Source organism: Eupeodes corollae, chromosome 1, assembly GCF_945859685.1.
Source record: "Eupeodes corollae chromosome 1, idEupCoro1.1, whole genome shotgun sequence".
Lineage (NCBI taxonomy): Eukaryota > Metazoa > Arthropoda > Insecta > Diptera > Syrphidae > Eupeodes > Eupeodes corollae.
Window position 1 is genome coordinate 75,670,224 of NC_079147.1, and position 17,591 is coordinate 75,687,814.

The window sequence follows — 17,591 nt, forward strand, 5'->3', positions numbered from 1 at the left end:
TTATTCTGCTAGTAAACATTTAATGAATAAACTCCCGAAGCGAACTCCCTACATTTAGAGATGTTAGTGTAAATGTGATTGCAGATGTGTCCACGTTGTTAAAGGCACCTTCGATGTCAAGGAAAGCAACCATAGTGAACTCTTTTTGATGGAGAGATTGTTCGATGGTGCGTACTAAAGTGTGTAACGCTGTTTCCACCGATTTACCTTTACAGTAGGCATGTTGAGACGAAGACAGAAGTCTTGTATCTTGAATTTGTCCAGTCTGTATTTTTCAAGCAACTATATTGCTATCGTTTTGTTAAGAATAGGTGTGAAAATACGTCTTCCAACGTATATAAACTCACTTTTTGTAATTCATTCGTCATTCGTTGGTCGCATTTATGTGAATACTGCTTTAGGAAGTCCATTAAAAGATGTCATGCCGAACGTTCTTCTTTATGATTCACTATTCAAATATATATATGCAAAGTTTAAATCAACTTCAATTCATTTCGAATACTGTCAAACCTAGCTGTATGCCATGTTTACATAAAATGTTAACTGACAATCAGCAGGTGCACGTAAGAACATGGGCATGACACATGCAAGCGTAGAATACAACTTAACTCAAATTCTTCACATCAAATAAAGCGATAATTCAAATTTTTTGACTAAGGCTAGTACCGCACTCAAGCGACATATATACTAAAGTGCATACCTTCCATCAAACCGTTTGGTTATCACTCCGTCGGCAATACAGTTTGTAAAATTTGAGCAAATCTTCCTACCGGTTGCGCATTCAAAAAAATCTGAGCACATCCAAAATATAAAAAAAAAAACAAAACGAAAACACACACACACCCTAGTATAAATCTGCTGTCATTTGTCATCTGCGCTTTCAAACGAAAAATAAAAATGAAAATCTCGTCAAGTCAAGGAAAAAATGGTAGTCCAAGTCCGTAGAATTTTTTCCCGACCGGTTGTAAAGAAATCCAATTCTAAATAATTGAAATATTTCTCAATCGTTATCAAAAATTCAACACAAAAATCTTCATAATTCAATTGCAAATAATAAAAGTGTTCCCCCTAAAGTGTTTGTAATTTTAGTGTTTAAAAAGAAAAAAAGAAGAAAACTTCAAATTAAAATCAAGACATCGTATTGGGAGACGTAGTGAAGAAGAGGAATACAATAAAAAGAAGAAAAGTGGACAAAATTCTTCATTTTGATTTTTTCCTGCTTCCACATCAATTTTGGATTACCACTTCTGGAATTAATAATGAATTTGGAACAGATAATGTGAGTTTTTGTAAATGAACCAAAATACCAAGAAGAACCATCATCAATAAAAGAAAGTTTAACTGTTTTATTTTTTATTCTCCGTATTTATAGTTTTATTTTTTCTTCTTTTTTTATCCTTCTCCTTCTCTTGGTTCTTGCTATTTTGCTATTTTGCTATTTGTGCGACATTTCTAATGAACTATCGTCTTGTCTTGTCTGGTGGTGATTGCAATCGTCGTACTCGAGTCGTTGTTGTCTCCGTCACCGTCTACGTCTGGGCCTCCCTCAACCTGCTTCGTGTTAATTTTTACCTTCTATCTTATGCTATGCCATCCCAGCTCACCAAACCACCCCACCCCACTCCGTCACCAACCTAACTCTTCGGATTCTACATTATACATTTTTGTATAGATACCGTAACATTTATCATTGGCTGTTTTGTTGTACGATACCAACCTATGATTAAAAAACAGGCAAATTAAGCACCAAGCTTTGCTTTGATTTTTATTTGGATAATTCAATTGATCGCACAAGGTCTTCGGTGTCTTCTTCTTGTTTTTATTGTTATTTTTGTCCATATACCTACCTGACTGTCTTCACTTCCACTTCATACGACCTACGACTATTTGAATATTTGTTTTCTTGTTTTTTTTTTTCTGAGCTTTGTGGTTGAGATTTTTGGTGTTGGGTATTTTTGGTTGTGGGGTTTTATGAAGGGCTTAATTTGTTTTGCCACATTCGACGACTTGAGTCGATTCGATTCGTGCTTATGTTGCATTATTTCATTATTATTTTTATTGCAATCGATTCGATGTTATCATTTATGTAAATAGTGTGATGGATTTAAAAAATGATGCATCTACCTTCGTTCCATCGTATAATCTCTTTGAGTATTTTATTTTGCAATTTTACGGCTCTAGATCAAGTGGCTATAAGTTGTGAAATCTTTTATGAATGTTATGTATGAAGGCTTCTATATTTTAAACCTACCCTCTCAAACTTCTGTTGCATTAAAGATTTTGAAATTCCAATAGGTATGTAAGGGATGATGAATGGAATGGACTGGAGTAGTAAATGTGTAATTTGGAACAGTCAGTGGGGTCTAACGTAGATGTAGAATTCTCTTACAGAGTAAGTTCGAGTTGTTTTATTGATTAATTTTGAGAAGGATGAAATATGCCTTCGTTTTATTGTTTTATCAGGAATTTAAAGTTTTTAATTTGAGAATTAAATGTCGAGTACATTACATTACATCACTGTTGATGCCATTTCAAAATTAAGAACATCTTTTCATTAAAATGATTCATTTGTTTTGGTTTGCATTGATTTTAATCCTTTGTGTCTCATTCCTATTTAAACACGCATGTTTTGAGATTCAGATAGAGGACCGGGATGATGAGGGTCTTATATAGCGACACTTTGCCACTCCATTGCTTTCTTAGCCCAAAGAAACAGCGGTTAGTTATTCTTCGTTTGATCTCAGTGATGTTGTTTTCTGCGTTTACAGCGGAGCCTAGGTAAACGTTCTTCAATGTCCTTTTTTGATGACGGCATATGCTTGGTCTTGCCCTTATTGACCACTAAACCCATCTTCTTCGCTTCCATCACAATGCTCTACTGGCAACACCCTTTGATCTTTCAAATATGTCAATATCATCCGCGTGTTCGAGTAATTGGATGGACCTTTTGGAAGATTGTGCCTGTGGTGTTGATGGTTGAGTTTTGCACAATTCTTTTCAGGACGATTTTGAAGAAGTCGCATGACAGTGCATCGTCCTGTCTAAAAACTTTTTTGACATCAAATGCATAGGTGAGATCTTTTCCGACCTTGACAGAGCAGCATGAATTCTCAATCGTCATTCTGCACAAATGGATAAGTTTGACAGGGATGCCAAAACTAGACATTGCTCTTTATACGCGGCTTTAAAATCGATAAAGAGATGGTTGGTATCGATTTGAAGTTCCTGGTTTTTTTCCATGATTCTCCGTAGTGTAAATATTTGGTCGATAGTGGACTTTCCTGGTTTGAAGCCACACTGATAAGGACCTATCAGGTTGTTATATAATTTATAAAAGTGGTCTTTCAATATTCTCAACATAGACTGCGGTTCTACTACGATGTTCCCCTGATCGTCTTTACAGGCTTCGGTTCGTGGCTGGTAGGTAGGTAGGTAGATAGAAATGGCGATCTCAAGGCAACCTAGCCTGAGATCCAATTAGCTCTGTAGAGCGCCGTTTTGATACTAAAACTTGTTTGACCTTTGATTGAAAGGGATAGATTGATAGAGAAGCTTCATAGCGATTATGTAAGAGCCATTTTGTCGCATTGAGAAAAAAGATTAGGTCCCTAATCTTTGTCTCAGATAGCTCATCGAGTTCTTGAAAGAATGGTGTTTGCCAAAGCAGGACATTTGCAGAGGAAATGGATTATGGTTTCACTTTCTCTTTGGTCCCTACAGCTACGGCAAAAGGTGTTGTAGGAGATACCCAACTTCTCTTCATGAACTCCTATAGGCCAATGTCCGGTACAAACCGCAACAATCCTGGCTATGTCTTGCCTTGGCCTGCATAGAAGACCCGTAGAAGAGGCGAAAGAACACCACCCTGGGGTGTTCCCCTACTCACGTGTTTTGTTGCGATTGTATTGCCTAGAGTGGCTCGAATCTTCCTACCACTGAGCATGGAAATAATCCATTCTCGAATGAAGTCTTCTACACCGAACTTAACGAGCGATTCTTTTATGGATTCTGTAAGGACGTTGTTAAAAGCACCTTCAATGTCTAAGAAGGTGGCAAGAGTAAATTCTTTATAATGGATTGTTTGTTCTACAGTACGCAATACTTCATGGAGGGCATGCTGAGAGCTTTCGAGAGGTCGTCCAACTAGGATTTCTCTAATATGGTAATCAAGGTTTTAAGCACAAAAGATGTTAAGCTTATTGGTCTGCAATCCTTCGCGGATTCGTGACCTCGCCTACCCACTTTTGGGATAAAACCTACTTTGACCTGTCTCCACGACATGGGCACATGTTTGAGAAGGAGACATCCTTTGAAAATTTATTCCAGCCATGGAGCTGCCACATCATGCAACTTTTAAAGCATAACTGGCATTATGCCATCCATGCCTGGGGATTTATATGGAGAAAAAGTATTGATAGCTCTGTGGTTTCAAGCGATTCGGGGTTATCACTCTCGCAACTCGGAAAGTGCGTCTTCATCAGTAGCTCAAGAGATTCGGCTGGAGAGGCTGTCCAGGTTCCATCAGGCTTTTTTAGAAATGAAGGATTACAATGTTCCTTCGATAAAACTTTGCTGAGCCTTGCGGAGTCCTTTATGTCTTCGATTGATTGACAGTATTCTCTCCAGCCTTGTCTTTTGGCTGATGACAGGGCTTGCTTGTAAATTTTAAGAGAGACTTTATACGGTTGGTAAAACTTATGTTTGTGGTAGATATTGAAAATTGTCCTCGTCATTTTCCTAAGACTCGACAGTTCTTCATTCCACCACGAAGGAAGGGTTTCACGGCTATATTTAAATGGGCAAGAGACTCTAAAAGCTTTATTTATAGAAGTTTCAAAGGTTTTCACAGTTGATTCAAGGTCTCCTATCGACTCAGTGAGATTCGCAATTTGACTGAATTTCGTCCAGTCAGTTATTTTGGGATTTCTGTAAGGCGGAGGGTTTTTCGACTCGAAATTAATTTGAAAAAGAATCCACTTGTGATCCGAAAACAAATTCAAAAACTCTCCAATTCTCCACTAATAAATTGCGATTGTTTACTAAAGTAACATCAAGCACATCCTCTCATCCATCATAATTTTCCGAGCTCGGAAAGACGAAAGTGGGAGTATTGCCTCTGTTACAAATGGTCATATTATTTTCAATAATAAAATCAAAAAGTGACTCACCTCGATCATTGATCACAGAACTTCCCCAAAGGGTATGCCGAGCATTTGCGTCGCCTCCGATTAGAAGGTTTGCCTTTTTGATGTTCGCTTCGGTTATGATTTTGCACACCTCTTCCGGAGGTGATGGTGCATTATGGGCAGAGTAAAAAGAGGCCATCAGCAAACCCTGTGTATTCTTGTCTTCAAATCTGACAACTGTCAGATCGGGAGTGCTAAAATTTGTACATAAAAATCTTTTAAATGTTTCTTAGCTAAAATACAAGTTCTGGGATTACCTTAGTCTTGATCTGCGGTTTTATAAAAGATGTCGTATTGGTTGTCTTGGAGGCCTCGCACCTTGAGGCCGTTTATCCACGGTTCTTGGATAACGCCAACGTCGAAGTTTCCCTCTCTAAGGAAAACTCTCAGATTATCTAAAGCGCACTTAGAGTGCTTCAGATTAATCTGGATGACCTTCAGCGCGTTTTTTAATTATTTTTAGCCTTAAAGTTGGGCCCGCCAACTCGCTGGGGATCTCGACTCCGCTTATAACATCGTCATTCTCGACGTTGTCATCAGCTTTGTCGGTGTCTGTTCCCTGACTCTGCAGAATTTTAATTTTGCCAAAACTGAGTTTGTATTCGGCCTTTTTGAGAGCCCCTAGACTCTGCTCGCTAATCCTCAGAAGGAGGCGCTGGTCTTCTGCGGTTCTTCTGCTTTAACTAAAGCCCAATCGTGCATGGGGACCAGCGGATTTTGCCTCCGGAGACCGTGGATCAGGTCCTGTCCGCTTGGCTTTATGCTCATGAACGCAACCAAATGCGAGCCTTCGGTTGTCTAGGGATGTCCTTAGCTGGGATAAGCTTGAGCTTTAAGCCCTCCCAGTCATTGCTAACCTTAGCAATGCTTTCCCTAAGGAAATCCCTAGAAAACCTGTCCGCACACTTAATTACCCTATGCCCCCTAAGCATCTCGACAGAGTCAAAACTAGAGTAGGGGCCCTCACTGTTTGTTATAGTGTATGAAAACACCATCTCAGAAAGCTTGCCCTCGATAGAGTTCCACACGTTCAGCAGACCTTTGCTGTTTGTGGAGAGCTCATCCACAACTGCTACGTGAAGGTCATCCCTGACAACCTCACTAAGAGTACGCAGTTGCGCTGCTCTAGAAGATGGTGCTTTCACTGGCTTTGTCCGGTCGTCAAGCTTGCTCTTTTTCTGAGACGTGCAGATCTCTAACTGAGATCTGTTTCGCTTAACGGCCTTTTCTCGGCTGGCCAGAAGATTGTTGTATTCATCAACAACCTTCTGGTACTTTATTTTATCTTGGGCGTCCCTCTAATGAATCACTCCGGTCTCTTCATTTTTGGCAATCTTGGCAAGAATGTGAGTGGCCGATTTGAAGCGGTTTCTGAGAAGAGCGCCTTCTGATTGTTTTTTGGTTCCCCGAGTTGCACTGCTACTCGAGTGTTTCGGTTTTGTATACGGTTTAGGAAGTATAGGAGTGCTATGAATAGCACTGCCTATACTTTCTGTGGTTTTGGGTTGCTCACAAGTGATGGAACTACCAGCGCTAAATGAGCTCCCCTTCAAAGTCTCCTAGCTGGAAGCCAAGAGTTCATCCTCCAAGTCTGTGGAGGGTTCTGCGTTCGTCTTGTCTATTTCGTCCATTTTGTTTAAATTTATTGTATTTTGGTCCCACGAGTAGGTCGGAAAAAAGAGGTCAGCCCCGGCAGAGACGATATACCGGGGTAAGGCAGAAGATAAGACGGACCCTGCCAAGGCATCTGAATGAGCTCGTTAGCGACTGGTTTGCCCCCCAGCCTTTCATTCTTCGATACGGATTATGTAAGACGCTCACACCACCACTGAAATTAGGGACCCCGTATCTATGGTCAAATTGCATTGCTAAAGCTTGCTACTATTAAGGAGTAGGAAACTTCAGCAATTCAACCTGACCTTAGCTGATCTCCATCTTGAAAACGTACAAGACAAGTGTGGTGATCATTACCGCCCGGCACCCACTGGGGTGCACAGTGGTTCCGTTTGTATGGGAGAGGTGGTCAAAACCCTATAAAATCTGAACTACTAAACGGATTTGAATGAAATTTGGTACAGATGTTGAAATTGTATTTTTACATATTTGCTGAAAATTTGGTTAAGAAAACATGATAAAAAAAAAGTTATTGACATTTTTCAAAATTTTCTGGGTTTTTATATTTGAAGTTTTTTCAATGAAATCTGTATTATTGAACGAATTTTGATAAAACTTGGCACACAGATTAAGATTAGTTTTATACATATTAATTAAGAATTAGGTAAAGAAAAAAATTATCAGAAAAAGAAGTTATTGATATTGTTTCATACTCTCTACAACATAGAATCTGAAGTGTAGAAAAAAAAACTCAAATTTGCATTTAGAATGATTGAAAATAAAAGAAAAACACTACTAAAAATCTTTATTTTTTATTTTTATCAAATTTAATCAAAGTTTATTGCAATACATTTAAAACATCTGTGGGTAATTTTGATTTTTCAGTTTTTTTTAAATTTCTTTCGTTAGAAAGCAACGGATCTGACGTTAAAAGCAATCTATTAAACAAATCGGTATTTGTTAAGACTCTAGACGTTTTTCGTGTATTGTGGGACCTGAAAAATTTGACATCCTTGTTTTTTGCCTCTGCTGCCTCTTCCGTTAATTGGCCTATAGGCAAAATGCATGTTTTACAATTTGTCCTCCATGAATGAGAACTTTATGTACCGAAGCTGGCAGTGGATATCACGGATATTCTTCTACAATTTCACGTGCAGTATCTTGGGCATACTTTTCGAAAACGTCCGGATTTATTGAAAAACAACTAGCCAAAGTTTTTAAAATGACTGCACATCTTTCGATTATTGATTTTTTTACACCCGTTATTTGGGAAGATACAGTAGGATTAGCAAAAAATCTACGCGCAGTATTCCCGTCATTTGAATTTCCACCTCCTTGTTTTGGTTTATCAACTATCAGTCCAGTTTTTTTGAATTCTTCTTGAATTCTTTTTTTTTTGTGCAGCAAGAAGAGGTTTCTCACTATTTCCAGTGCGCCATTTTTTGAAATCTAGTCGGTACGCTAGATGAATGAAGAATTCGAAAAACCTTATCCACGCATGCAGTGGAGATATGCCAAAATCCAAAGAGTCTTCGTTAATACTTTTTTGTAAGGATCCTTGAATATCGTTCATATTTGTTGGCTTTGCTCCACAAATGTAGCACACCTGTTGCGAAGCAGTGTGTGTCAAAGCGTTGCACACCTTTCCGTCAACCATTGTTAACTTGAGGACATGTTTAATGTTTAAAGTATGGTCATTTATTTTAACTAATGTTTCAGATAAATCATTAATCTGGTTCTCAATGTAGCTCTGCTCAGCTCTACTCAACTCTGCCGTTTCTTTTTTGAACTGAAACTGTATTGGGCGACAGTATCGAGTCGATCCTGGACGAGGATTTTGCCATAAAATTTGGTTTTCAGAGTCAGAACTTTTTTGTGAAAATAGTTGGATTGGAACATATGAAGTAATAAACATGTCGGCATCACTGACTCCTTCAGAAATTTGCTGTTTATATTCTCCTTGTCCACTGCTACCATCAAACCCCCATTTTCCAATAAGGGTAAGATTACCTAAATCAAAAATGTATTATTTTAAGTCACACTGAAATTATTAAGGTTATCGACTTTAAAACGAATACGATACACAATTACCATACCTACAGACATCACAGAAAGGACAAGTCTTACAATGAAACAGAGAGCTTTGTTGGCAAAAGATTTTTATTTGATGGTATTACCTAAATCAATCTCCAAATTTTCAAAAACTTCTTTTTGGGATTCTACGATTCTTTGGGCTGTATGGTTTAGAAGACCTTGAAGGGAAACTTCAGCCGAAGTATCGGATATTGATATTTTTTCAGGCTCCGGGTAACAATCTTTTTTCGCTTTTATAACCTTAGCATAGCTTGGAAAAATGTCAACTTCGGTCTTTTCGTTTACCAAGTTCCTAATGACTTGGTACTGGTGTTTTGTTAACTTTGCCTCAACCAAAATTTTCAAAGCATCGTTTGAATTCAATTGCTTGGCTTTAAGGCTGTCTGTTGATTGCCAATGCTTCAAAGCACAAGCAATGTCTTCATCTATTGCAGCAATTGTGGCAATTCGTCTCCGCTTAGTTCGAGAAGAGCTATCTGAAAATGACTTCTTTGGCCTACCTCCTAGATTATCTGGTGAAAAAATTAATTCTTCTTCTTCTTCTTGGTAAGGCCCGAAGTCTTCTTCAAGCCAAGCACTATATGTTGATAGAAAGGCATCATCTCTTCGAGAACATAAATTCCATTTTTTTAGGAAGAGCTTGCATAGCAAAACAATCTTTTTTCGTGCATCTAAGCTTTCAATGTTATATTTTTCCTTAAAAAGTACCCATGTCTCATCAATTTTTCCAGCATTGCGACCTTTCTTCGCCTTCCGCCACAAATGAAAAATATCAATGCGTTTGATCATATTACTTGAATCTACCAAAAAAAGGAAAATATGGTTTCACTTAGAAAAAAAAGGAAAATATGGTTTCACTTAGAGTCAAAATTTTAATATTTCCACAAATTTCCGCAAAACAAACCGTATATATCCTTAAACAGGGAAGATAAGCCTACGTTAATCCACTAAAATTATTGAGTGCAAATGGGTGCCCTAAAAGTTCTGGCTTATCAAAAAAACACAAAATTTTAAAAATCACTAAAATTAATTTCTTTCAACAGCAGTTATAATAAAATAATAGCATGTAAAAAAAAATATATATATGTAATAATCATATTTATACATTGTTCTTTTATGTTTACCACTTTTTTTCAGAAAAAAACCTTAAAAACACACACAAAATAGCTAAAATGCAATGTCCGATTTTCAAATGAACGTTTTTATTTAAATTGCGAAAAACACTCAACTTTGCCACGTGCCTGACTGTCAACAACTAATTTTAGAAAAAAAAATTTAGTCCCACTTAGTTGCCCCGTTATCATAGATAATAACTGCATTAAAAAAAAATACTTTTACGACTTGAGGTTTTGGCCTATGGGGCGGAACCACTGTGGGGTGGTTTGAAACAAGGATTTTTGCCAGGCTTCGTGGCTGGTACCCTTGGGAGTTTTTTTTAACTTTTGGTAAAATTTACCTCATTCCTGATGTGACATCCCTCTATCTCCTCAATCGCGTGCTTCTCGTGCTCTTTTTTTCCATCTTAGAAGTCGGTGTTCCTCTTTCTTCTTCTGCTCGTAGAGCTCGCGACCTTAAAATCACTTGACTCCTTTTTTTACAACCAAAAATAAAAACTACAAATGTTTTGTTCACATGAAGGAGTTAACCACGTCGTCGTTTGGATGACCCAGGATCAGTGTAGAATGCGAGAGAATCTTCGTTGCTGATTTGTATTATGTCTTCATCCATAATGTCTATAACGCTGTGGTACCTACGCTCTAGCAGTCGCTCTTGGGTTGTCATCCTTTTAATAAGTTGGTTCGGGTGGTTGAATGAGTTACCTTCTAGCTTCTTAGCCAAAAGTAGTAGGTAGTTGTCCAGAGTTGTAATCCTCGCTTCAGAATACTTACGGTCTCACAGTTTCAGATTAATTTCATTATTGCTTTAAATCTTTGGCATGGAAGATTCCAATGGCTTTCCCTGCTAAGTTTTCCAATTTGTACTATTCTGCATTTAAAGTATTTAGGACACAACTTCGCGGATATCCTTTTCTATGCGGCTTTTAAAATAAAGTTTCGTTTGTAGACCCCTTGAGCGGGCAAGACTGAATTTTTCGAGTACGCGTATTGTACACTTTTGCACTATTTTCATTTGCTTATTGGATCGACTCTTTGAGTTTGGTACGAAGAAGTTGTAACCGGTTATGTCTAGGGAGTTGCGATCTCACCATCTTCAAGGACGTTAAGTCTTCGTGCCAAGTCGTAGCCGCTGGCATGGGTCAACATATTGACTCCGAATAACTCAAAATAAGCTGAAACACCTATAGAAGTGTGAACTGAGCTACGCAATGCCGCTACTATCTCATGAAGGTGGGCATCCCCGTCACGTTGGTCTTCTTTTAGGTATGACCTTATTGCTGCCAGTTAAGTCCTATTGACTCGTTCTGAAGCATTGGATTGTGGCGCGTAGTTGGCTGTCTTGAAGCGCCGTACACCGAATTGCCTTAAAGAGTTCTTGAATTCCTTGGAAATTAATTGCTGACCATTGTCTGAATGAAGGACTTGCGTAACTCCGAAAGTATTAAAAATGCTATCCGTTTTCGCGACTCGTAGGGCTTTAAGAAATAAAAATTTTTACACATGATCAACGAAAACAAAAACACAGGTGTTACTATTTTTGGATCTAGGATACGGACCTAAAAAATCAACATAGAGTTTTTGAAAAGGACGTTCTGATAAAAAAGCTGGGACAGATAGGTGCTCGGGACACTTAGTTTGACGTTTTAGACATTTTACAAACATAGCATTTTGCAACATACTGGCGAACCTGAACGGAAATATTTGGACAGTAAAAATGTTGTCTTATGCGGCCTAAAGGTTTTGCTACTCCACCATGACCGAAATGTGGTGGATCATGGGCCTTCTTGATCAGATCTTCTGTTAGAGTGTTCGGACGGAGGTATCTCTAATGTTAGAGGAATCGTTCGCTTATACACGAAGTTATCTTCTATTTTTAAGGCCGGAAGTGATTCAGGGTGCTTCCGACAGGTTTCTTAGAGATCTATATATTCTTTTAATTTGAATTCTTTGGAGTCTAGATCGATGAGAGGTGCAATTAGATCTTATTCCAGAGTATCTGCCTGTGCACGAGAGAGTGTGTCCGGAACGACATTTAGAGATCCTTTTCGATGCTCTATGTCGAAGTTACAAAACTCCAGGCCCCACGTTGGCGCCATTTTTAATGAGGTAGGCTGGGAGCAAAGGCCAGGCCGTGACGTCATCAGCCGAGAAAAGTGAATGAAGTGATGGTAGTGCACACCTATTTTTTTTTTTTCAAAATATCCGGCATGATTTATGTTTTTGTAAAGAGGTGAGTCCTGCTTACGGTAACAAGACCCCCCGACATCTGAAGAGCTCAGCTGTGCACCGCAAGCATTCCTCAGCTACCGTAACGGACATTCCTCCAAGATCACTGTGATATAAATCTAAATATAGCAACAGACTAGTCAGCATTTCATTGGCTAACAGGTTTTATAGATGGGGCGTGTCCCCACACTCTTCTGTCAGCTGAGTTCCCTCGGTTTGAATTAATTATTCTGCTGGTAAGCATTTTATAACTTACTCCCTAAGCGAACTCTACGTTTAGAGATGTTAGTACAGATGTTATAGCACATGTAAGCTCGATTGATAAAGCCAATTTGCTTGCAGCACATTTTGCTGTTAATTCGACGCTAGGGGATAGTGTCATGAGTCCTCCTGTTCTTGAGAGCGTAAATGATTCTATGGGACGAATCTTCTTTCGCACTCGTGCCGTCGAAAGAGTACTGAAAGACCTTGACATACACAAATCCACTGGCCCGGATAGTATTCCCCCTATTGTTCTGAAGAGGTGTTCTTCAACGCTGGCAAAACCACTGCGTAAGCTTTTCCATCTGTCCTATTCTACAGGTCTCTTCCCGAGTGGATGGAAAACTGCGTTTGTCCAGCCTGTCCCTAAAAAAGGCGAATCCTCCTCTCCCTCAAACTATCGTCCAATTGCACTTACGCCTCTTCTTTCTAAGGTCATGGAAACACTGATTAATTTTCAGCTTAAGAAATATCTTGAAGAACGGAAGCTTCTTAATGACCGTCAGTATGGTTTTCGTAGCAATAGGTCCACTGGTGATCTCATGGTTCATCTCACCGAACAGTGGAACAAATCTTTACATCGTTTTGGAGAAAGTAAGATTATTGCACTTGATATTTCAAAAGCATTTGATAGAGTTTGGCACCAAGCTCTCTTATCGAAAATTCGTGCTTTTGGTATCGATGATTATCTTCTTCGTTGGATTAGAAATTACCTTTCTAACCGTTCAATACAAGTTGTATTGGATGGTTTCAAGTCTGAAATTCATAAAATAAATGCTGGTGTACCCCAGGGCTTCGTTTTGTTTCCGAATCTCTTCCTTATATTCATAAACGATCTTTTGTCTGTCACTTCTAATCCATTAAACTGTTTCGCCGACGATAGTACCCTCAGCTTTTCATATTCGTTTCTAGATTCACAACCTTGTCCTTCGGATGTGGAATTTAAACGACAGCGTATGATAAGCTCATTAAATTCTGATCTTGACAGCGTTGTCCAATTGGGAATCAAAAACCGTGTAGAATTTAATGCATCGAAAACTCAATGCTGTCGTCTGTCGTTAAAGCGTAACCCACCTCCGATGCCGCTATCCATGAGCAGCACTTGCATCCAGGAAACTAATCAACTTTCAGTACTCGGTATGAATATCACAGATCACCTCTTATGGAATGATCACATATTCGACATCGCAAAAAATGCTGCCAGGTAAGCCAATGATTTCGCCAGTTAGCCAGAAAAGACGTTTGGAATATTTCTTTGAGTACGGAAGTAAGCAAAACGATGTACTCTTTTCTGTCCAGATTAAGTTAAACGTTTTCCGTTGTGATGGTCATACAAAAATCTGTAGAAAACCAAATACAGCACTCCAAAAAAATAACTTGGCACCTACAAAAGAACACGGCTGTGAAGGAGTGATGGTATGAGGGTGCATGTCTGCTGCCGGCGTTCGTGAGCTTGTTTTTATTGACGGAATTATGGACAAAAAAGTACATTTTGAAAGAACACCTGAAAAAAGTGCTGCAAAGTTGAACTTACAGGCTCGTTCACGTTTCAGCACGGCAATGACTAGAAACATACGGCTCATACGACGTGCGTATAGTATCATTTGGTTCCACACCCACCACAATCTCCGAATCTTAATCCAATTGAGTATTTATGGAAAGACTTGGAGAGACGCGTAAAAAAGCTTGTGATATCTAATAAAGCTCAACTCAAACTAGCATTAATAGAGGAATGGCAAAACATTCGAGAAGAAACGACCAACAATTTGGGGCATTCTATGCTAAGGCGTTTGAAAGCTGTTATAAAGCAAAAGGGCCTGCCTACCAAGTTCTAATACTAACTTATATTTATGTAAATTACTCTGTTTAAAGATTTAATATATGGTGCCAACATTTTTGTGCTGGAAGAATTAGATGTTTTGTTATTCATTATTTTGTTTCTTTAAATCAGGACAACTGATTTTAAATTAAACTAACTGCGTTTAATAGTATATACATATACTTATGCATATACCAAACCAATACAAATTTAAAAAATAGCGTGTTTACAAGGCTTAAAATGTTGCTTCAAAGTTAAAAAAGCGTGCTATGCCAATAATTAAGTGCAGCGCTGTACATAGATGTATACAAATTAAATTTTCAAATGAGATTTAAAATCCTACAAAATAGACATTTAAAGTCCTTATTTCATCTCTTATTTTATAGTATTTGTTTGTTTTCCATTCGACGTTTCTATTTTTTTTCTTTTTATTGATTTGCGATTCTTCTATTCATGTGTCTTCATGAATGTGTCGATGTTTAATTTTGTTCTCTTCATTCAATAAAATGCAATCGTAATAAGTTCGCAAGCAACAAGCATCTTAGGAGTCTTCTAGGTCAGAGAGTGTGCCTACCTACATACACATATAGTGGGTAAAAGTCGACAATAGAAGTTCTTTTCAATTTATTTATTAATTTAACTTGAATGGAAACTTACTTCAGAAAAGATTAAATTGAAATGTGGCCTTAACATTTGAATGAATAAAAGAAAAGTAAAATAGTAGTTTATTTTGAAAAAAAAAACTGAGGAACTGAGAAAATGGCACGTTGAATCAAACTCCAAGTACAAGCAATTATGTCGTACAAAAAAAGCTAAATTTGAAAATGTTCAAGCAAAATCTTTAAGTCTGTTAAGTAATCCAGTAAAGATCTACGACCAATCAGCCTATCATCCTTCCTTCTTAAAACCTTGGAAAGATTGATTGAAATTTAAATCGGACATAATTTAAAACCATGTCTCATTTCCACAGCTCAACATGCTTACTCTAAGGGAAAATCAGTAGAATCAGCACTTCACTCGCTGGTACGTACTATTGAACATTCCCTCGAATACAAAGAATATAACCTGGTAGCGTTCCTAGATATTGAAGGAGCTTTCAACAACGTCAGTTACCAGGCGATCACAACAGCAATGGATAAGCTGAAATTAGAGAAGTCACTCATAGATCTTATAAGTCTCATGCTCAAAAGTAGGACAATAATTTCTAACATGAGAAGTTTTATTACCACCAGATCGGTGAATCGAGGCACTCCCCAAGGTGGAGTCCTTTCGCCTCTTTTATGGAATATAGTAGTAAACGACATACTTACAGCATTGGAAGCAGAGGGTTTTAAGGTGATTGCCTATGCTGACGACGTTGCGATATCCGTATCTGGGAAGCACCTCCAAGTTCTCTCGGAACTCCTACAAAATGCCCTAAACAGGCTAACTAAATGGGCTAATCAATGTGGATTGGACGTCAACCCACACAAAACAGAATTAATACTCTTCTCGAGAAGATATAAAATTCCTCAGATTAGCCCACCCAAGATTAAAGGAATACCATTAAGCTTTTCCGACCAAGCTAAATATTTGGGCCTCATTTTAGACAAAAAACTAAATTGGAAGGCAAATATTGATGAAAGAGTCAAAAAGGCTACTGTAGCGCTTTTTACTTGTAAAAAGGCCATAGGATCAAAATGGGGCTTCTCCCCAAAAATAACCCACTGGCTATACACTTCGGTAATCAGGCCGATACTCATTTATGGAGCCGTCGTATGGTGGACCGCACTGGATAAGATGGTAAATCTAAATAAACTCATTAAAGTCCAGCGGTCAGCAGGTATGTGCATCACAGGAGAACTTCGCACAACACCAACCGCAGCACTGGAAGTGCTTTTAAACCTAACACCACTTGACATCTTCTCTAAAAAGGTGGCTGCCAACTCATGTGTCAGGCTTAGAGCCACCTCTCAATGGACCAGTAACAATACTGGACATACAACTATTCTAGACAATTTCAGATCTATCCCAGATCGATTAGACTATACCACCCCAAAAATGGTATTTGGTAAAAGATTCCATGTGTCCATCCCTTCAAGATCCTCCTGGGAAGAAGAGGGACCCCTGGAAGACGATGCGGTACACTTCTATACTGACGGTTCAAAGACCGATCACGGAGTTGGAAGTGGTACCTATTCAGAACAACTGAATCTCAGTCTATCCTATAGACTTCCCCATCAATGCAGTGTATTGCAGGCCGAAGCAATGGCGATTAAAGAAGCACTATCCTGGCTCAAAGAAAACGTTATATCTCGTAAGGATATACGAATCTTCTCAGACAGCCAAGCCGCTCTTAAATCTCTCTCAAACAGTTCACGATTGTCGATCATCTCTGAATGAGATGACGGAACAGTTTAACATTCACCTCATTTGGGTGCCGGGCCACAGAGACATTCCGGGAAATTGCAAAGCCGATGAGCTCGCCAAAAACGGAACACTTCTGCCTAATGTTAGACAAAAACATAAAATAGGAACACCACTTGCTACATGCAAATATCTTCTCAAGCAATATGCTCTAGGAACAACAAATGCTAGATGGTCACAGTGTACCACCTGCCTAGCAACCAAGCAAATATGGCCAAGCATAGACTTAAAATGGTCAAAAGGCTTGATATTGCTGAGCAGACAAAGTATAAGCTTTACAATTGGAGTAGTAACAGGACACTGGCTCATAGGAAGACATGCTCTTAGGCTAGGGGTCTACACAAATGACTTCTGTAGAAGCTGCATGGACTAGGAGGAAGAGGAAACAGTGCAACACCTTCTATGTACATGTCCAGCACTCACCATTAGAAGGAATTACTTTCTCGGTAATCCCTTCTTCGATAACACCAGTGAACTGGCAACGATTGACACAAAACGTCTCTCTAACTTTATTTAAAGTACAAAATGGTTTGTTTAAATTCATTACTCTCCCATGAGTAACCTCATTAGTGGTATCACAATGGACCCTTGAGGTCCACGTATGTCAATGACATCTGGACAGCCACTCCAACCTAACCTAACCAGTAATTAGAAACATTTTTGGAATTTAGCCAAAGAAATAAATGGATGCAATTGGTACAAAATGTCTGCAGATCATCTTTCATACCACTTCAAAAACGTGCTCTCAAATCAATCTGATTTTTCCTTTGCTTATGCAGAACCACTGGATATTGAGGAAACTTTGGACTGTTAAATAGACGTAAATGAAATAAAAATCGTACTTCAAAAAGCAAAAGCTGGAGAAGC

General features: G+C 38.6%; 1 protein-coding gene across 1 annotated transcript in view; it reads left to right on the forward strand.

Moving 5' to 3' along the window:
• Window positions 1–852: 852 nt before the first annotated feature.
• The window catches only part of LOC129954250 (ubiquitin carboxyl-terminal hydrolase 1), a 42,408-nt gene continuing 25,669 nt past the window's right edge, over window positions 853–17,591 (forward strand). The window contains exon 1 of the mRNA XM_056068032.1: window positions 853–1,279. The gene's annotated coding sequence lies outside the window, so the exon portion shown is untranslated. The remainder of the gene's footprint in view (window positions 1,280–17,591) is intronic.